Source organism: Bacillus rossius, chromosome 8, assembly GCF_032445375.1.
Source record: "Bacillus rossius redtenbacheri isolate Brsri chromosome 8, Brsri_v3, whole genome shotgun sequence".
Lineage (NCBI taxonomy): Eukaryota > Metazoa > Arthropoda > Insecta > Phasmatodea > Bacillidae > Bacillus > Bacillus rossius.
This window is the reverse complement of record NC_086336.1, coordinates 39802718-39825406: the sequence shown is the minus strand read 5'-3', so window position 1 is coordinate 39825406 and position 22689 is coordinate 39802718. Positions and strand designations below refer to the sequence as shown.

The following is a 22689-nucleotide window of genomic DNA, read 5'->3' as shown; positions in this document are numbered from 1 at the left end:
ACGTGAGCAGAGCAGAATATTGTTTACGAAAGCTAGAAAAGAGGCAGGCCAGGCCAGCAGTTAGCGTCCGACAGTCCATTACCGCTGCACGGTAATCCGATTAGCAGCGGCGCCTCCCCCCCCCCCTCCCCCCCAAACACCTTCCTCGGACCCCGAGAACTTTCTAGTCGAACCCGGAGAGTTCTCTGCGGCTCTCGAGGGTTCTGCACGTGGCTTAACTAGGACGCCATTGTTCTCGGAGCTTCGAGTGTTAAGTCGGGGATCCTGATGATGCGGCGCTTCGGAGGGCCACGACACTTCTTCCAGGGTAGGACTTGGCAGGCATGCGAACGGAGAGACTGACCTGCGAGTTGCAGTGGAGTGAAGCGGGGGGAGTGGCTTCTTGGCGAGCGATAACGGGGCGACGTGCGGGCCTCGTGTGCGAAGGAGACGGCGTCTTGACGATGTAAACGAGCGAGCAGTGCCAGGCAGCGTGTTGTTGGGACCGACGTTCGTGGTAAGAGGCGAACAGCAGAGGGAGCCAACTGACGAGCCTTAGCTCCAGTATGGAGAGTGAATAGTGGACTTATTAAAAAAATGTGATTACTCTGTGGACCGACACTGCAGTTGTTGAAACATATTCAATAGTGCAAATAGTAACTGATAAATAAAAGTGTATCGAATTAACTGGATTATCCTTCCGGACCCGTTTTTCCCCACTCGTATCAGTGACTATGAAGAGTGTAACATTAAATATTTCATGTGTAATTTATTCTTAAATAATCTAATTTCAACTATTGGCTGACAAAGATAAAGTTATCACTTAAGGGGAAAAAAATTAAAATATACTTGACTCAAATAATATCGCCCCAACTAATGAGGAGCTTTTAAATTATTGGTTAACAAGTAATGGTTTGCAACATAGTAGCGTATCTGCACTAGACCCTGTCCAAGGAGTAGGGTGCTCAATATTACCCTTCAGCCTCCTCAAAGCCATCGAGTGCCCTGTTAATGAACGTTGCACTTATCGTTACGCTTATATGAGTCATAGTCTCGACTTAGCCTACCGGCTGTACAGAAATTTAAGCAAAAAAAAATGTTTCACTAACGAGAAAATTCGTATTTTCTCATGTTTCAAATACCCTTATAATACGAAACTTGGGACACGAAATTAACGTAGAATTCTTAAAAAATAATATAAAGCGTGATAAATGTACAAAAATTTTGTTTTCAATTACATTTATGGACGCGAATCACAAGTAGTTTCCGCTCCCGTCGCTGTAATCCCTTGCCAGAGCAGCTACGTCAGCTAACGAAACATTCGAGTCGAAGAGCGAAAGGTTAAACTATAATAAGAAAACGTATTTGAAAAGAATAAGCTTGACACCGGCTTTGGACCTGATTTTTCACAAGGAATTTTATTAAAATGCTGCCAATCTTGTTAAAACTTCACTAAACAGTTACTGCCATAAAGTTTACTTTTGGCTTTGTGAACTTTTATTCACACCATCCGCCACAGATGGCAGCATCGCGGTTACACATTTCCGTTCCATTCACGAAATTACTCCTACCAAATGCCTTATATAATATAATATATATCGAGAGCTAAGATGTTCGCACTTCAAAAAATCAGTCATCATCACCGTTACCATGACAAATGCCGGTCGAGTGGTCAGTTCAGTTACCTACCCGCCAAGGTTTGGAAAAGGGGGGGGGGGGGGAATAAGACACTTCGCAGCTCCATTCAAATGGCTCCCCCCACACATAAAAAAAAAAGCAATTGGAAACATACTTCCTTGAGCAAAGTGTACAGACACTCAGCAGGTTCCTGGTGGCGAGGGGGGGGGGGGGGAACTTACTAATTACAAAACTTTATGCAAAGAAGGGGCAGGAAAATAAAAGAACTAAATTATTAATTGGTTATAACGAAGGTTGCATATTAAAAAAAATATATCATAAATACAAAACAGTAACCAGTCTTTGATGGCACGGAATTTTCCGCAACTAAGTAGCAATTTCTGTGAGGCGATGAAAGACCTAGATATCGCCAGTACAGACCCGAGAAGGAGAAATTCTCACATTTCCCAACACACATCGTCCGCAGACCACCTACGTGTCGAAGAGGCGTTCAGAAACATCATCCGGAAGCGACGTCGTCGTCTTCGTCGTCTTCGTCGTCGGGGACCACGACGGCGGCAGCGAAGCACCTCGCGCATAGCGGGTACCCCCGTGGGGGAGGGGGGCAGGAGGAGGGCCCGCCTATATAAGAGCGGCGTGCGGTGCTCTGCAGAGATCAGTTCGTCGACCGGCCACGGAGTTGCGCTGCAGTCGGCACACACACACGCGCGCTCTCCGCGACAGTGCACTGCGGCACCAAATACACCAGCCGACAACACCCCCCCGCAGGTACGTGCAGTGACGTCACAGGAACAGCGGCGCCGACTCGCTGGGCCGTGCCTTACGGTGCGGTGCGGGAGGAAGGAAAGCTGTAAGGGCGACATTGGCTCGCGCTGAAATAGCTTTTGTCGTTGTCGAATCATCGCTTTCGGGACATTCGAGGGCTAGAAACGGAAACATTCAACAGTTATTTCAAGTCGTAAACTCATTTGATCGTTGATTGCAGAAAATTACAAATTGACGTATCATTTCAATGAGTGCCTGATGTTTAAATTGATTGGCTGGAACTATTTTTTTTTATCGGTTTAGTTTTGAATTAATTTTTAAGAATTTCTACAACTTAAATTATACGTTTTTTACAGCCTTTTTTGGAAAACCTATAAACATGGGGTCTACGTATGAAACATCAGCCGACTTAACGATGCGCGAGGCCTTGGGTTCGAATCCCGGGTAAGACTGGGACGTGTTCCGGATTTAGTTGGCGGCATCTGGTGCAATCTGGTTCTCAAGGGCACCGTTAGCTCCTGGGTAGCGTATCTTACCTCAGTGAAGTGGGTGCTTCAGTAAGAAACAATCCAAGGTGCTCATAGTTTCAAATGTCAGAAGAAAAAAAATATTACAAAAAGATGAAACAATACTTGTATAAAAATGTTGTTAGTAAAATTTAACAAATGAGCAATGATGCTCACTATTCTGAAATTTTTAAACGTTTATTAGCAGATAGCACAGCAATGTAGGCTTTTTTTTTTTAATTTACAATTTGTGGCTTGACAGCACTTTGGTAGAGCTTTGGATTTTAATGTTAAATGTTATAGAATTTGTAGTCACCTGCTTATCGGAATCAATCATTCATTTTCTTTTACAACGATCGCAGGATAAAAACGTTTAATTAGTATCAGACTGCAAAAAAAAAAAAACTTTATAAAAATCTGGGAACTATTTCTATAGATATCCTCTAATGGTGAAAATTTCAGAACGAATAATAGAAGATTAAATGTACAGAAATAAATGGCATATCCAAAATATTGATGGTTAGTGTATGTACCTTCTCTGATGAGGTATTTGGTTCGATTCCGAGAGCTCTGTTGTGATTGGTTGTTCTCGAGGCAATTCTGTTCCTTACCTCGTATCAGTTAAATCTCGTGCCATCGAAGATAACACTGTACACGTCCCTAAGACGTTGCAGTACCCGGCTGCAAGTCTTACTAACCCTGGTTCAAGTAAGGTCAACTTGTAAATTTTTTTTTCTTCGTTTTCTTGACGTTGTTGATCTTCACGATGAAGGGAATGCACACCGCCCCACCTGAGTATGCAACTCGGCTTTCATGTGTGCGTGCAATATTGTCTGTACCGGTAAGCCAGTGAAGTATAGACACGACTAGCCATATCCAAAGATAACAGAAAGTTACAGATGGAGCATAAGCTCTGAGCACTGTGCCCAGTTTGTTCACGTAAGAATATGGCGGCCATTTGTTTATATAGTATATAGAAATGTAGTTTACTACATACTCTTGTACACAATCATTTTTCTCGAGTCAACAGTCTTTAATTGTTTAATATTCATGCACTTTTCCAACACCATACATACATCACTTATGAGAAAATGCGATTTTCTTCATTGCACAATATGGCGGTGACCTGCTTCCCCCTTACGTCCCCTGGCTTCAGCAGAGATACCTACAAACTGTGTTTATGCTCCATCTGTAACTTTCTCTAATCTCTGGCCATATCGCGACGACTTCCCTGACGCGCCCAACGTGGCTCGGCTTCCAGCCCAAAGTTGTATGATTGCATTTTAGTTTTTCAACGACAATTTCTACCAATGTTTCACTCTATAATCATCCATGAGCTTAGATCGAGAAGGGGGGGGGGGAATTAAGATGCCCCTCACCGAGGGGGCCCCTCTTGTGTTTGCAAAATCGTGACTGTGAAACGGGTTCGATGAACATGAACGTCGAAACTATATTTTATGGAAAACTTGCGGTATATTTTAAATTTTTTTTCTCACATATTGCATGCATATAGACCAGGATATGGGCAGCACACAACATGCAAGCACCCATTTAGCCATGACTTGTGTCGGTTTAAACCTACGTGCCGAATTCTGTGTCCACGCGGGTCTCTCTCCACACCCCTTACCCAGGGAAGTTTTACGGCTTCCTCTTCCCCTTCATAATACTAAAGATTTGCGCTTCTGCATCATATTGTGTATTTAATTTTGAAAATATAAATAAAATGTCAGACAAGTACCCTTTAATAACACTTTTAGTTTGACTAATTCATGACGGTTCCTCACCGGAAGCTCAAGTACTGTGTTGTCACGGCTGCATAATGTATATAAATTAACGTCTATAGTAATATTTTTTAAGAAAAATAAATCTTCAAGTATAAAAAAATATTAAAATTCTCACTGAGGAGGTGGAGCCAAGCTCATACGCTAGTTTTCTATTGTTTTCCACTGAAGCAAGGCGAATGAGAAAAACAAGAAATTGCAGCATTGAATTCACGAAAGATTTTTTTTTTTTATGCCAGAAAGAATAGCCTGTAAGTATGATTGTACCCGGAATCTCAGACGTTCCAGCTGTGAAATGTCGCGCAAGTTCAAAATTAATTACGAACGAAATACGTGACTTTTCACCGTTGATCAGGTAACACTGAGAAAACACGTGGCGGCAGAATTTGCGAGGAAGCGCAAAACGCAAGAGAGCTGCCGTGACGAACTGGCAGCAGTATAACCTCGGCATGGGCGTGACGACGAGGGAATGAAGGCACCAAGATGGCGCGCGCTAGACCGTGCCCCGTTGGAGCCGGGTGCGAGACCTGCTCGGACCCGCCGCCAGAATGCGCGCTGCGCTCCGGCCACAGAGCGAGGGAGATAAACAGTCGCTGTTCAATTCTACAACCAACGCTCTTATTTTATTTGTAAAACAACGAATTGCGCGTTATTTAACGGCGACCTAACAATCTAAAAGTCGTTATCTTTTTGAAAGGAAATGTTGGCCAACTTGATTTTTTTTTGTCGTTTGTTGCTGAGAATATTCACCATGAATATTTTGGGTCGCGGAAGACTTCCATACTGAAAGACTGTCATATGGAAGTATTCCGCCTGTCTTCGAAAAAGGCGGAGAAGTACCATAACGGAAAACTGCCATAATTTCAAAGGGCTAGGCGGAATTCTGCCATATTTTCCTATACACTCAATGGAATGAGTACAGCTGCTTTTCTCTCCAAGTACTTTTCCGCCTTTTTCGAAGAGGCCAGGCGGAATACTGTCATTATGGTAGTTTTCCAGTACATAATATATGGTAGTCTTCCGTCGCCCCGAATATTTCAAATTATCCATTTTCCAACACGGAGAAACCCAAACACTTTGTTAAAGCGCTTTATCTTTGGTTTCAAAACTAACTAATAAAACAAAACTGCATAGCCTTAAAGTATAAGTGTTGAAAATCATACGCTCAGTTTCATTTGCAAAAAAAAAAAAAAAAATACACATGAGCACATGCATGCATATGTGCACACGGCAGCCATTCTTATTTAATTGCTACAAAGATAATTCAACACTGTCAGAAATTTTTACAGAATATAATATTTTGTAATTATATTCAATACGAGACTCCATTGATACACCATATAATTAATTCTGAACTAATAATGTCTGTAACACTCTTTTTTTTTGTTAAATCATTATGTTAAAGGAATTTTTATGTTTTATTTATATTTAAAAATATAATTTTTGATGTTGGAATTTCACAACCGCACAAAGTTGTCTAGTGGCCATATTCCGCCTGATAAATTGCGCCTCCCTGGCTCCGGCCGTCACCCGGGCTAAGGTTAAAGCTGGACTCACACAGGTCCAAAGCGGGGGTTACGTAATTTTTTCGAGTCTTTTTCGCTATTATAGGAGCCTGTTCATTATATAGTTTAAAATTTCGGTCAGCAAATGGAATGGTTCGATAATTGGCATAGCTGCTCCGACAACGAATTGTAGCGGCGGGTGCAAACTACGTGTAATTCGCGTCCAGAAATTTAGTTCAAAACACAATTTGCGTATATTTATCACGCTCGGCATTATTTTAAAGAATTCGACGTTAAATTTCGTGTCCAAGTTTCGTATTATGAATATATTTGTAACATAACACGAATTTGTTCGCTACCGATTCGCTCACTTTTTTTAACATTTTTAAAATGAGTATTTTATACTAATGACTAAAATATTATTTTTAATGCTACAAGTAGTTATTGTGTGTCTTCTAACAGAGGGGCATATAGCTATCAATAATTCTAACGAGGAGGATGCGTCCGAAATGAAATAAATTTTATGTTAGTAGGCGTTTACATTTGAGTCAATTGAAGTTATACACACAGTACGTAAAGCCTAACTTAAATTACAAATTATTTTACTTCTCTAAAACATGATACTTCAAAAAACTATACCATATACTATTATTGTAAGATTTATTTGCATATTGTAAATTAAGGTACCACTTAAATATATTTACGTTAATAGTACATCGATTCCGGTTGATTGCGAAGCTAAGAATATATAACTATCTTTGGCGCATTAAATACGAGATAACGTTCATCCAAAGGAAGAACGTCCAGAGAAAATCTTTGTTAATTGTAAAAATACCAAATTCTTTGTTTCGGTGAGATAGGTATCATCTTCCACAGGAAGCTAGCTCATTTAAACATGATGTTTTCGTTTTCACAACATTTGTTCGCTGCGTGAAAACGCGGGGAGTTGAAAAGGAGAGGTGAGGGAAGTTAATGAACATGTATCAATATTCGTGTCGGGGCAATCAACACCGGGCGTTGCGAAATGTTTTCACGTCTTCAGCACATTGCAGTGGCCCGCGGGAAAGTTGCGCATCCAGGCAGTTCCCGGCCTGATGCAAGCTTCATTGCCTCCGACGTTGTTCGATAATTAGTTTAGACATTTGACGATACGACTAGACTTCGTGGTCTCGTAGGTCTTTCAGACGTTGCTATTTATTTACTAAGGGGGATATATAGTTCCCGAGAGATGCCATAGTGGTTCAAACAGTTTTTAGGCAAAAATATATATTTTTTTAAATCTTTTAATATAGCAACTTTACCTTCGTTTAAGCATACATCATAATTTAAAATGTTCCAGTTTCAATAGTATATTACAACAGTTTAATTTAGACTACATATTTACAACAAATCACACAACAAATTGAAGGTAAACAAACCTAGTTTTTCTTACAAATTTTCAATATGTACATCTTTAGTTATACGACACACATCCAACATAAAGTCCAGTTCTTCCCGCACTTTGGTTAACACGTCCGGAGTAATGGAAGCAAATAGCCTCTTCAATTCTGTGTATCAACTCCGGCAAATCATTAGGTGGCGGCGGAACGTAGACACGATCTTTCATAAAGCCCCAAAGGAAAAAAAAAATATATCGCATGGTGTTACGTCAGGTGAACGTGGAGGCCAGCCAAAAAGAGCTCTGTCGTCTCGACCATTACGAGCAATCCAACGGTCAGGGACTTGCACGCGTACAAAGAGATTCCAATGGGCACGTTGAACTGAAATTACAGATTCACTACTCCGAGAACGCTTCGTTTAGGAGTCGCCATTTTGCATAGAAGGCGCTGCAAGCGAGAAAACAGTAATGCAGTACTCGCGCATGCGCTTATCCAAAATTGTTTAGGTCACTCTTTAATTGTGACCTTGAACCAACAAACTACAACGCTCTAATTGATCCTATTAAAATTTATAGTTGGGAAATTATTTATGTACATACCGTATTTTGTTACCACTTGCAATAAAACCTCCATGCTAAATTGTTTGGTTTGACATGGCACAGGACTTGAAATCAACACTTGTGAACTGGGGTGATCATCAGGATAGTTTTAGTCGCCCGCGTGAAGTAATAAGTTATTTTCCCGCGGCGCTTACAGACTAGAGCCTGGTAGTAAATATGTGGTTGCAACAAAGTAAAGAAGGTCTGGGAGATATGATTTGTTCCTTGACCAGATGGAAAAATCCGATATGGCGGGGTCTAATCACCTGAAAGAGATTTAAGAAGATCATAAAATAGTGTATATGAATAGAATTACTACAGTTGTAGTTATTTTCAGAAATAAAATTAATACTACACGCCATTATCTCACAGGGTAAAGTATAGTTTCATCGTTGGTTCCGTTTGTCCGACATCAGCTGATTCAGTCTTGTTTTCTGTTTATATTATTTTTAATAATAATTATTATTATTTTTTCGGAATTTTTCCATGACAAACAGTGCAAAACTGCAATGACGTATTTCCAAAAAATAAAAAAAAACTGCATTAAACTTAAGGTTCGGCCTCTCATTCTGAGTTGGTTATTTTGTTTGCTGGCCTTTGCTGTTATATCGCTCGAGCTCAGTTTAATTTGTAGTTAGGTCACAAATTTTCTGGCCACGTTTTCACCAAACGCCATTTCCGAGTTGAAGGTCGAGCAAGCGCGCGACAGATTTACCGCCGTCAACATAATCTTCAGCACACGCCTGTTGGGAAATTTTGAGATGAAATATAAAATGCAATCATTATGCGTTTACAGGAGAAAAGCCCTCTAATGATAGTGATGACATGATAATGGAACAACCATCACGGGTTGGGAAACAGAGCCACCATCCTACCAGTTGACGCACGCCGCAATGCAGGCCTCTGACGTCGTAGGTTAAGTAACTCTCGGATGATCATTGAACGCCGAGCAATTATTTATTCGTGACGGCCGTTAACAAACAGACGCAGGTCGGCGGAGAAAGTATTGCTTGGAAGTGTGACGCTTCAAAAACTGTTTGGGGATAATGCGTTTCACAAAACGTTCCTCCACTAGGTATAGCTGTGTTCTTTGGGAGTGTGTTTTTGGTATCTACGACGTTAGGATATTCCCATCGTAAAGTGGGTTGAAAAGGGCATTTAACCTAAGTTTCATATTGTAAAAGGTATTTTGATGTCTGAGAACGCACGCAGTTTTGAGAATTTCTTGATGATCGGCAATAAACGTAATTTTTCGCAAGAAACTTCGGTGACGTAGAAACTTAAAATTACAAACATTTTGCCTGTATTGCTAATAACATTTTTGACGTGACAACGTCTTAATAAATCGATGAACGCCGGCTGCACGCACGAAAAAGTGTCCCGTTACGCACATTGTTCCGTTACGCTGTGTCCCGTTACGCTCAATGTACGCTTGCGTCGCATATATCTCTCTTCCACGCGACTGTTTATAAAGTGAAGTGAAAAGTTAATGTGGTTTTCATTGCTTATTACAACAACAATTTCGGCAACAAAGGTTAATTATTCTTGCATTTTAAAAATCTGATTACTAGTATAATCTCAAGTATTTATTCTTTTATTATTAAAATAAAAATGATTCAATTTTATTCATAAAAGTATGCAATCATTTAATCAATGTTTTGATATGACGTCACGTTAAACTGTCGTCCGTAAACCGACTTTACAGACAATCAATTTTTATTCTTTTTTTAGTCTTTGTAGGAATTATTTTTTTCTCCATTGTAGTTACTCGCACTCACCCGGCTTGTTTAATAATGTGTTGTGCTGGGAGACCGCGTCGTCAACGACCCTAGCCTTGGCGTCTCCCCCCCCCCCCCCCCCAGCTAGCAAGCCCTCGTCAACGACCCTGCCTGAGCTGCCTGCCAGCGCCTCCGTGACGGACCCCGGCCGCGCGACTGCACTGCCGCCTGGCGGCTGTCGCGGGAAACTGCATCCTTCACTCCTACCAAGGAGGATACGAGTAAACAGAGATTTCACTCCCAGGTTAAACATAGTTCCATATTTTATTTCTTTGAAATCGGTCACTAATGATTCTCGGGAATCCTTCTTTTCATAGACGAGAGAGCCAAACTCCCGATTGTGCATCTTCGTTTTTTTTTGTTCATTGTAAATAAATATGGCGGTGTTGATAAAAGGATACTAATGGTCAATTAGGTTAGGTTAGCTACATTATAAATACTTTAAAACATTGTGGACGGTTGATTTGGTTAGGATAGCTACATTAAAGATACGGAAAAAACATGAACTTCGGGGAACTTCGGGTTTTGGCTCTCTCGTCTGTGAAAATAAGGCTTCACACTACCAACCACATAGAAAAAAAAAGTTTTGCCCTGAAATATATCAGGATCTAGGTTGTAATTAAAATGCTTTGGGTATCAGGATCTAGGTCTCTTTAAGACTTTTATACGTTTTAATAAAATATCGCCTAATTTGTATTGTGGAGTCTTGATATTCACGACATAAAAATTAAGGATTTTATAAGATGTTATCAGAGACGGAAGATGGTATTCGTTGGTGGTCTGAAACAATGTTAGATTAACCTAGTTTTTTCACAGTTAATAACCATCTTTCTCTCGTAAAATCGCGATATTAATTTGCATATATGCCTATATAATGCAATACAAACAAATTGACTTAATTTGAAGTGGTATCTACAAACACCTTAAAAAAAGCACCATTAGCTAGTGCTTTCTAGAATCAACTGACGCATTCAAACACTCTTGGCCACACAAAAATTTACTTAAATGTTGGTATTTAAACATAAACATTTAACTAGGTCTCACGATTCCTTTACATTTAGGTGCTACACATTATTTGAAAGTTAAGCATTATATTTATTAATTTAAATATACGTATCAGACAGGCATATTCAAAACACAAAAATCATTTAACAAGCGCGATTAAAAAAAACCAAGGACTCCAATCTGACGGTGTAAAATTTGTTGATTCGCACCTATTATTAAAAAAAAAAATTGTTAATTCGTCCCTCGACACTATCATGTTGTTCGAGTCAGAATAATTATATTATGAAAGTAAAATTTGTTGTTGTTTGTTAACAAGTTACATCATTAAAAATTATTTATATTTCAGCTTTGAATGTGAATGACATTCTGATGTTGGTATGGACGGAATCCTTACTGCGCAATAAGTTCATCGTAGGCCGTGTCTAGTGACAGCCCTCTGACTCCGACCACAGAAGAGTCTAGCGACAGCAACTACCTTCCTGCAACTGCCGCACCGCTTACGCTCGTTCCGGGGCCGGCTGCCGCATCGCTCACGCTCGTTCCGGGGCCGGCGGCACGACCATATATGTCATCTGAAACTTTTATATTGTCAAATATGGCCTCGTGGCTGAGCGCTTAGCGGCGCTATCATCTAATAGTAAGGTTGCCGGTTCGAACCCCGGCAGGTGCGAATTTTTTTTGTACTTATAAAAATAAATACGAGCACGTATAATTTCAAAAGTAATAAATATATTTGAATAATGAATGCAAATAAAAGTAAATTTATTAATTAAATTGTAATTTTCAGATAAGGACATAACTAATGGTCAATTAGGTTAGGTTAGCTACATTATAAATACTTTAAAACTTTGTGGACGGTTGATTTGGTTAGGATAGTTACATTAAAGATACTTGGAAATCAAACATCCAAGGGGTAGGCGCTCCCGATCGGCCAACTTCGGAGAGGATCGGCATTTGCTGCCAGTTGCAGGACGGTAGCATTGCTGTCGCTAGACTCTTGTTCCGACCACACTGCGCTTCGGGCAGTTATTACACCGTCACGTGTGGGGCAATTCAACTCATTTCCCAGTTGCATTCTACCTCGGGAGTTGAATACCAGTAGGGTTTTTAACAGAGTTGATGCAGACCGCAGAAACCGTCGGACAAGCAAACTCTCGGATAACAAGAATACATGAAGTAAGTTCAACAAACTCTGCTAATTAATACTTATTTTAATTGTTTAACATAATATCCATTATTAGAAAGTTGTAATATAACTTTTATGCTAGCTAATGTATATATTGTACATATATTAGTAATAGTGTATGTAATCATATACATGTATTTAATAAAAATTGTAACCATGTTGACAAGCCCTATATTCAGAGAGCCACTGCTCATCAACTGAGTCTATTGGGTGCTAAGAAAATAAATAAATAAATAAGTAAACCAGTTGGCTCAGTGGTATCAATTTTTGGGGTGAAGTTATTCCACCTATTCTTCGGTGTGGATTCTTTTCACGTCGCTAGATTATTTGCCCAACCAGTAAACGGCATCTTTGAGGTTACTTTCTTCTCTAGGCTTCCCACGGCAATTTCTAGGTCCACGAGCAAATGTTTCAACAGTCTTCGCTGGTAATTATGCTTGAGGTCGGCTTGGATAATACGGAACCTCAGTTGAGACCCTTCCGTATTTCAGAAATGTAATAATCCCATTAAAGCACACTCTAAAATAAATTAATTCAGCTGTATTTATTAATAATAAAACTACAAGGAAAAAAGGGGGAGGTAAATAAATCTCAGTGCCACGTGTATTACAATTATTTACATGCTACCGTTTTTTCATACTTTAAGGAAATAAGTCAGTCATATTAGTATATAGCATGTGTTAGTTTTATATTTTAATATTTTCTTCAAAATAAAATTGGAAGATAAGAGCGAAAGTAAGAATTTTTTTAGAAGTAATACATTATTATTATTATTATTTAGCATCACAAAGTTGTCACGTGTGGGATACTGTAGAGCCAGTGAAATATTAAGTACATTCAGTGACTCCAAAAATATGAAGTGCACTGCCCAATATCTATGAATGCAGCTGAAATGCAATTGAAAATGCACGGGAATTTTTTTTTTTTAGAATTTTGAAGCAAGAGGAATACGTCGCCATCATCATGCTTGCTACACTGATAAGAAATTCAAAATACAAATTATACTAAAACCAAATATTGATACGTACGGAAGTTGAAACGAGTTACAAACGTTATTAAAGGACCTGAAAAAAATCACAAAAAAAACAACATAAAATTACTACAGAATTTGACAATTTTCTGCTAGGTGCAATTGAGTTGAAAATCAAGTAAATCGCGCCCACAAAAAAAAAAAAAAGAAATCGGCGTTTCACAAGACCTACTCGTTTCTTGATGATCTCTTTACCGTGCGTTTCGAGCAGTTGGTGCATTCCACCAGAAACCACTTCCTCCTCCACCGAGTTGAGCCTTTTCAAGCCGCGAGAAGCTAGGGGTTTATTACGATCCTCCTCGCGGATCGCGACCATGATCGCATCCCGTCGGGTTCGCTACGTGACGCTTTCAAGAGGAGCGATTGTCCCGCGTCCTTGTGATCTCCTCCCTGGCGCGATGCTTCTGGAGGGGGGGGGGATGGGGGAAGAGGGGGAGTTCGCAGTAGCTTCCAGGTGCGCTGCCCTCGCGCAGACGAGGGTCAGGAGCACTTCACGTGGGAGGGGAGGAGGGGGGATAGGGGGGGGGGGGAAGATAAGAGACCGCCGCTTCTGCTCGCCGATAAAAACGCGGTGTTCGGTTGTAATGGGTTCCTCCTCCTACCGCGCGACGGAGCGGCGCTCGACTCTTGGTCCGTGAGGCCGGCGCAGTCTTCCGCGCCTCCTTCGCGAGCTCGGATCCCGCGCCGGAGACGTCCACGTGTCCAGAGGGGCGTAACTGTAATGTGGCCACTTCACTGTGCGGCTGAGAAATGCCAAAACATTAAAAAAAAAAAAAAAAAATTAGTTGTCTTTAAAGTCGGTTTACGGACGATAGTTTAACGTGACAACGTCATAACAAAACATTTGATGAAATGATTGCATACTTTTGTGAATAAAATTGAATCATTTTTTATTGAATTATCACTATTTTGTATGGATACAAAGAAGGAGTGAAATGAAATCTACAATTTAATTGATAAATTTACTTTTCTTTGCACTCATTAATTCAAATATGTTTATTACTTTTTCGAACAGATTATTTTAACTATAACTTTTATACATGTTTGCCATTTAACTTCTTCCAATCTGTGTTATTCTGTTAAGGATAGGCCGATGATAGGAAAAGTAGGAAACGAATGGGAGTGTTTCAAGTTTAATGTGCTTCGAAAAAGTCAAATCGATGGTTATTCCAATCGAGTGGAAGAGAGATAGATGCGGAGCAAGCGTACAATGAGCGTAACGGGACAAAGCGTAACGAGACAATGAGCGTAACGGGATAATGAGTCATCCTTTTTTGTGCGTGCAGCCGGCGTTCATCGATTTATTAGACGTTGTCATGTTAACAATTTAAGTTATTAAATATGAGGATAACATATAAATTTCTTAAAAATTATAACATCAATAAAGAAATTCGTGCGTGTACTTATGTATGTGCGTTACTTGGCGTGATAAAAAAAACTGACTTTATTTTATATTCAAATAATAAATATAATAATAAAAGGATTGGATTAATAATATAAACACGGTTGGTAAAGTATAAATTTAAAAAAATAAACACGTGTAAAAATTAATTATTTTATTCATTAAAATAATCAAAATAAATTTAAATTAATAATTAAACCAATAAATTTACCGAATTTACTTTCCCCGTAAATGCATCATATTTCACCTCAAATTTTACCATACATATACTATGCAGTGGTAAAATTCACTCTAGTGTTCATAATTAATATCAGTTGCGAGTCTTTTCACACCTCTAAAACAACTTTTAATAAATGTCTGGTCCTAACATTTGTGATCCATAAACCACAAATATATATATATATATATATATATATATATATATATATATATATATATCGGAATGAGTTTACAGAAAAATCCCTTGGTTAACGAAGGCTTAACTATAAAAATGCGTAACTGTCGTTTATTAAGCGGTAAACGTAGGGTCACCTATATTTTATGTGCCGTAGTAGTCAGCCTGCTTTTGGCAAAGTATCGTGTGAAATTATCGATTTATTCACGAAAGATACTCAACAAGACCGGCAGAAATCTTTCTCTTGACGCGATGCACGGGGCGTTGAGAAATAATACCGGTTGCATTATTTATAAGTCATAGATGATCATTTATAAGTCACAGATGATCATTTAAATGATCACTTTTGAACAGACGATACATCAAGTATCCGGGTTTCAAACAAAGATAACAACGAAATGTTACTCTTAGAGCACGATATACCGAGTAGGAATCCAAGGGAATCCATGTACATGTAAATTTTTTTGAAAAAATTAAAAAAAAAATTAAAAATGAGCTAGTCCTTCAGTACTCGGCAGAGATGTGTAACATCTAACCTCGAACGAGCAAACATGTGTGTTCTCATGTAACAAATTCACTTATAATAGCCTACGAAACTCGGACACGAAATTTAACTTATAATTCTTTTAAAAAAAGGCCGAGCGATATATATATATACACACACATACAAATTGTGTTTTAAACTACATTTCTTGACGCGAATCGCAAGAAGTTTCCGCACCGGCCGCTAGAATTCGTTGCCGGAGCAGCGTCGTCGACTATTGAATTATTTGATTAGCAGATAGAAAATTTAAACTACATAATGAAACGGCTCCGATAAAAGCGAAAAAAAAAATCGCGGTTTTGGATCTGATTTTCGTCAAGGAATTTTACTGAAATACTGCCCATTTGGTAAAAATTCATTAAACAGTAAATACCATAAAGATTCCCTTTGGCTTTGTGAACTTTGGATTGCGCCATCCGCCGCAGATAGTAGCAACGTGGTTGTTGCACATTTCCGTTCTGTACTACCTACTTCCGTTCCATTCGCGAAATTACTCCCACCAAATGCCGTATGACTAGTGTTAAGATGTTTACAGATTAAAAAAAAAATTAAAGTAGTTATAACAATCAAAACGTACAAACCCACTTTCTTATACCCCTTCCAGATTAACAAAGGCTGTATCAGTAGTGCCTTAAAAAAAAAAAAGAAAAAAAAACTCGTTTACGTGTAGTAGAGGAAATTGTAACCACGACACGACCGCCTTCAAAATATGCTACTTCACATTCACCGCAGCTGATCGGGTGGCTGTTGTAACAGAGAAAAACAACGAACAAAGTCCTAAAGCGTTCCGTCCCAAACCTCGCTGCTCGGTCACGGAACTCTGCGGTACTTATGGCTCGTGACTTGAGGGAGCACCAGCGAGCGTGACTTGCAATGTTACCAGTTATTCAGGCTGCAACTTGTTGAAGTGCTTAGGAATACCTACCGCATGAAATTATTTATATAACTGACTTGAGACAATTCTGATCTTTTTTTGATACCGGAGAATAGACTTAAGGACCAAATGGTTAGCAGTTTGTAACATTTGGTAAAAACAGTTAAAGAAATATTAAAGCTTATATATATACATATATAACTATTTATTGGTTTCTGGGTTTGGGTCACGACCATGAAAATTATGTTTTTCGACTTTTCGGAATGCTTCAAGGGCGAGTGAAAACTGCTGTAACAATTGTTACTCGCCACTGAGGATGGCTGACACAAGGCATGCCGAAACTTTGGGCAGAGCATTTTCATGGACGTGGTATTAACTCAGAAGCCAAGAAATGGCTAGTAACTATGGCCTTTAAAGCCTATATTCTAAATCTACATTTTGTTTGAATGCGGCACGTAAATCAGTTCGAGTTACGTAATAAAATTATATAAGTTACAAGCACATATATTAAGATAACCACTCATTAAATTATACGTAAAAATTGCAGAAAAATTATTATAACATAATTTTTTTTTTGTTATTCTATGGCCGTTAATAATACCTTGTTTTCTAAAAATTTAAAAACGCCTATTTTTTTACTGCTATTAATATATCTTGAATCAAGCTATTCACAATTATTAAAACTAGCTCAGATGGTAAATTTGTATTTACAATATATATTATTTTTGTTTTAAGGTAAACTATAACGTCATTACTCTACTCGCCAGAAGAACCTAATTCTGAATCTTTCGCTGTGGAATTCCGTCACTTTAAAATTCATAAAATTGCACGCCACTAGAATCGTCCTGAGAGCCGAATGGCCCGCGCTTTGTCTCCTGCATATACGAGTAACGGTTAAAAAAAATATCCTGATACAGTTGGTTTGCTTATCCGGCTATGAAGTTTGCCCAGTCACCAGGGTATGTGAATTTCGCGTATACAGTCAGAATTCGCACGTAATGGCATTTGAATTGCAAGGCTCCACTTTCATGCTAAGAGGAGACTAGGTTGGTAAAAGTGCGAGTCCAACTACCGAAGATACTCATATATTTTTAAAATTGGGTAAGTTATCCGAGCGAACCAGTTTCGCAACATTTTTTTTTTTGTGTACAGCCGTACGAAGCAAGGGCCTAATATAATCTTCAGCTTGGTGGCTTATTATTCACCACTCAATATTCAGCATTTTAAAAGTTATTCCAGCAAGCAAGTAAAAAAATATTTTCACCTTAAATTTACGAAGAACGCTGGTTACAAATTATTCAGGGATCTCCGAAAATTTATCGTTATCTTCGTAAATTTACGGGTACTAAGTTCACTTACTTCAAAATGAATTCACAAGAATAATATTGGTATATAAGCTAATATTTTAAAAAAAACTGTTAAATCTACTGCATAAACACAAATATTTCTTCCATGTGTGAGTTTACCTTGTTTATAACGGAAAAAAAAAAAACTCGCAGTCGAAATACGGCATTGTTTCTACGCAGATACAGCTATCTGAAATCACGAAGAACTCTTCGTATATTTGAGGTGAATTCTTCGTTGAAAAACCGCAAATTTTCTGTAATTTCTAACAGTGAAGTAATGCATTTAATGTTGTGAGTTTAAATGAGAAGTTGACTAAAAAAAATTGGTTGTCTGTAAAGTCGGTTTACGGACGATAGTTTAACGTGACAAAACATTGATGAAATTATTGCATACTTTTATGAATAAAATTGAATCATTTTTATTGAATTATCACTATTTTGTATGGATACAAAGAAGGAGTGAAATGAAATCTACAATTTAATTGATAAATTTATTTTATTTGCACTCATTAATTCAAATATGTTTATTACTTTAACGAACAGATTATTTTAACTGTAACTTTTATACATGTTTGCAATTTAACTTCTTCCAATCTGTGTTATTCTGTTAAGGATAGGACGATGATAGGAAAAGTAGGAAACGAATGGGAGTGTTTCAAGTTTAATGTGCCTCGAAAAAGTCCAATTCAGTGGTTGTTCCAATCGAGTGGAAGAGAGATAAATGCGGCGTAAGCGTACAATGAGCGTAACGGGACAATGAGCGTAACGGGACAATGAGTCATCCTTATTCGTGCGTGCAGCCGGCGTTCATCGATTTATTAGACGTTGTCACGTCAAAAAAAAATTGCATCGGACAAACGAACAGCCTTGTCAGGTGGATGTTGCAACCAGCTGCATCACGGGAAGCCGCAGCCAGACATGTCAGTGTTCTACTTCGTGCGAACGTTTCTCACACTGCAGTGGCACTCTCGTTCGAACCGAACTCAACTGCAGGTATTGTGGTGATACGGAACAGCCTCAAGTCGCGAGCTCACAGCCTTCTCGCGTAGAGAGAAAAAATACCCTTTTGATACGATCGTATAATTGTTGAATTCAATTCATTTGGGTGAAATTAATTGAATCCAAAAATCTTACGTGAATTCTCTTTAAAGAATGGATCCAATGACCTTTAAAGTATTTGTTGGTATCCATTTCACACTCTGTTCAAGTGCTTGAACTATTTCCGTGGTGAATGTTAACAATATAAATCCATTTATTGTGTTGGAAGTATATCTTTAAGACATGCATGCCTTTAAAAATAAACTATGAAAATTATTTCCGCAGGTTTCAGGATACATTAGATTGATGCTAACTAATTCCATTAAAAAAAAAAAAAACGGAAAAATTGAATTCGAATCCGGAGCGAATATCTTTAAAGAAACCAGAGCATTCAATCGCTTGAACGACAACTTGGCCGTGTTTATGACGTCAATGGATAATGGATTCCAGAAATGTTCAACGTGATTGTAAGCGAACCTTGATAGCGAGGGAAGGGCCACGGGTTAACACACGGGACTTCTTCGTCCGGAAGCGTCCCTCGCAGGAAGTGGTGTCGCGCGCACGTACCACGCCGCGATGACGTCGCGGGCGCTTCCGGTCCTGGTTGGCACCTACGGACTGTTAAAGGTAAATGATTGTCCATTGTGTATGTCTATATCCTCTTTCGAGTGTCAACCGGTAGAAGTTGACGTCTGTACTTCGGAGCACAATGCACAGAAATATTTCAGGCCGGGAGGGGGGGGGGGGGGGGGAAATAACATCTTTGCATGCTGTTTGCTTTCAAATTATTTCCTTTTGTTGGTTTGAATGATAGATTTATAAATATTTTTTAAGGAGTTTTAGAACTACGCAAGAAACTCAAAAAAGCAATAAACATAATAAGCAAAAAAGTTTAATAACGCTGTTTTCAAATATTCTTCTTTCTTTTTTTAAGTACGCAAGACGTAAAATAGCAACGTTTGCATCGGCCAACTTTCAACTTCTAGCGTTTGAAGTGAAGTTTCCGAAAACTTTTAAAGATGCAGACAGAAGTCATGCGTATAGAAGGTTGCGAATTGATTTTTATCTCTCGCGTCATGTTTTTACTTAGGCCCTATTAAACTATTCCATAGTGAAAGCAAATGACGCTTTTAATTAACATCCATCAATTTTTACATGTTATAGTAAAAAACATTATCTATTAAATAATCCAAATTAAAATTTTGTTCTACAGTGTTGCAATTTTAAATTGGAGTGTAGGATTGGCCCTTGCGAATTACGTGTTTTATAAAATACCATCTCTTTTTGCTTTTGTTACGTCCTTGCGCTCTTGTGTTTCTTGCGAAGTTTACAAAACCAACATTAAATAATTGCCATCAAAAACAAATATTTGCGTTTTGTGGGAATGATATAATTTACCTAGTTGAAAAATAAAGCCACAAATATTTCTTAACTACTTAATGTACTTATATTACTACCGCACTTAATATTTTTAAATCCATTGGATTGTTTTGCTTGCTGTTGCTGTTATAACAAATTATTAGAAATTCAACAATTTTGAGAAATAAATTGTTGTTTTGGCCTCTATATCACTTATTAAAACCAAATTGTATGTACAGACGCGACTCCGTTGCAATTTGGATATATGTAGGTCCCATAGATGACGTGGACTGGAGCCCATATCTGGTTACCCACTCAGGGCTCATAAATTATGAGCCTTGCATTTGAACCAGCACTACTCCAAACTCCTATTTACATGAGCGACCAACATTCGTGACGTAGTTATTTAGAGCTTCGACCAAATTCAATACGAAGAGTTCTGAATTCAAGTCGTAAGCAAGGCATTGGTGTATGGGACAGTATCGATTTTTAGTTTAGGACTTGTAAACACCCCCCCCCCCCCCCCAACATCAAATTTTCCTATCAGCTCTACCAACACAAAATCAAATACTTAAATAAATAATAAAACTGCCTTAGAATGCAAGTCAACGATGACAATACCTACATTTCAAATACTCGTAAATGGCTTGGAACCACAAGATATTGATATCAACATTTTTTTTTTTAGTCCATAATAATTCTTTAATTTTGATATTGAAAATGTACCTTCGTAAAGAAAAATATCATTCATTAACACTGAAATATCATAAAATTAGTGTCTATTAAGAGTATTATTAGAGTTGTAGTCATTCCCAAAAAAAATGATTTTAACGCTACATGCTAATTACCTCACAGGGGAAACTATTTGTCACTATTAACCTCAGGCATATCATGTTTCAACGAAACCAAATTTTGACAATCATACGATAAAAAAATTTTGTGGCTTAAAAAAATTGTTTTAACCAAAACCCATTTCTCTCCCTTAATTAACAAGTATGGATATATAGGCCCTATATATAATTTCTATAAATTATTTGTTGGTTATAAATTACATGTTATTTAAATTTAGATGGGTTGTATAGCTTGTAATGAAGGCCATTATTTTGTAATGAAGCGTTGTCAGTAGCATGAGGGCTGGGAAGAAAACATGAGCACTCCGAGAACACCCAGTACCTTCTCACCTGGCATTGGCACCCGGAGCCAATAATTACTGGTTCTACACGAACTCTGGAATAGAAATGTCCTGCAAGAGTGCTTGCAATACACCTTCTTACAATGAACTAATGAGGGTTTTACAAGGTTCGAGGCCGACCGTTTCGAACGGGAAACGTTCAAAATCAAATGCGCATCGGCTGGACGAAATTTTTAAAAATTTTAACACTACTTAAATAAATACATTAATAAAAAGTTAAAAGGAAATTAGTGTTTAACTACGCGGGAAAAATCCGTCACTATTTCCACGATCGTATTAAACGGATTGCAAGACCTAACTAACCACCGTTATTTTTCTCACTCGAAATGGGGCTGAAGAACAAATCTACTAAGAAACTGGTAGTCGAATGTAGTTTACCCCTCCTTTAGTGTGGAGTACCGGTAACATGGTTGGGTAGTAGCCCTAAACGGGCGAGGCTGTCGCAATAAGGGGTCGTCCACTGGCCTACTTCTCTGTTGGGGTTGTTGTCGTCTTCTCTGGACGAAGTTCACCAAGTAATTATGGGGTGCTGAAGTCTGTAAGAGAGCGCGCGGCCATTGTAAGTCGTGTGCCTGTCGTCTAAGTGGCTAACTTCTTCAAAGATGAGAGAGAGAGGGGTTGTTTCGAACAGCGCTGGATTCAGAGACGAAACGTTGAAAAAAAAAAAAATCTTGTAAGGGGTGGAAACGAGAGGGCCTAAGCCCTCCCGAAGATAAAAATAAAATAAAAGCAAACAAATAAAATAAAAGCAAACAAATAAAATAAAAGCAAACAAATAAAATAAAAATCAGACCGCACTTTAGAGTTGTCACAGTTACAGTCATAACACTTAATTACTCTCAGAGAGCAAGTGTATGAATGCGAAGTTTTTCTACTTCCTCTTACCCACCGAGTTAGTTATTTGATTTTCCTTTGCATTGATTCGAGCAGCTCTCTTCGTCACCTAGTTAGTTGTTTCATTTTCCTTACATTGATATTTACCCAGGGATTTTCCTTTAAATTAATTCCGACAGCTCTTTTCATTTGTTGTTTGACCACAAAAATGTTCTCACCAGATATTTATTAGACAAGCAAGTGATCATAATGCGAACACTTACGTAACATTGTACCGCTCGCTGGCTATTATATAATATTCAGTAAATATTTGTTGAGGAAATCTGAGATGAAACATAAAACGCGTGAGAGCTAACGCGATAAATTCACATGAAATGTCTTGAAATATAAGTAATGACAAGAAAATGAAATGTCGAACATAACACGCGACGCTGAGATTTAATTTGTTACTTTTCTGGTTAAATTGTTTTGGAATCTAGATAAATGTCTCACAAAAATATTTTTCTTCCCCCCAAAACCTCGTTGGAGAGAATTTACACCTTACATTAGTGCACA

General features: G+C 38.4%; 1 protein-coding gene across 1 annotated transcript in view; it reads left to right on the top strand.

Annotated features, from left to right (window-relative positions):
- The first annotated feature begins 2273 nt into the window (after positions 1–2273).
- The window catches only part of LOC134534779 (uncharacterized), a 113285-nt gene continuing 92869 nt past the window's right edge, over positions 2274–22689 (top strand). The window contains exon 1 of the mRNA XM_063373357.1: positions 2274–2385. The gene's annotated coding sequence lies outside the window, so the exon portion shown is untranslated. The remainder of the gene's footprint in view (positions 2386–22689) is intronic.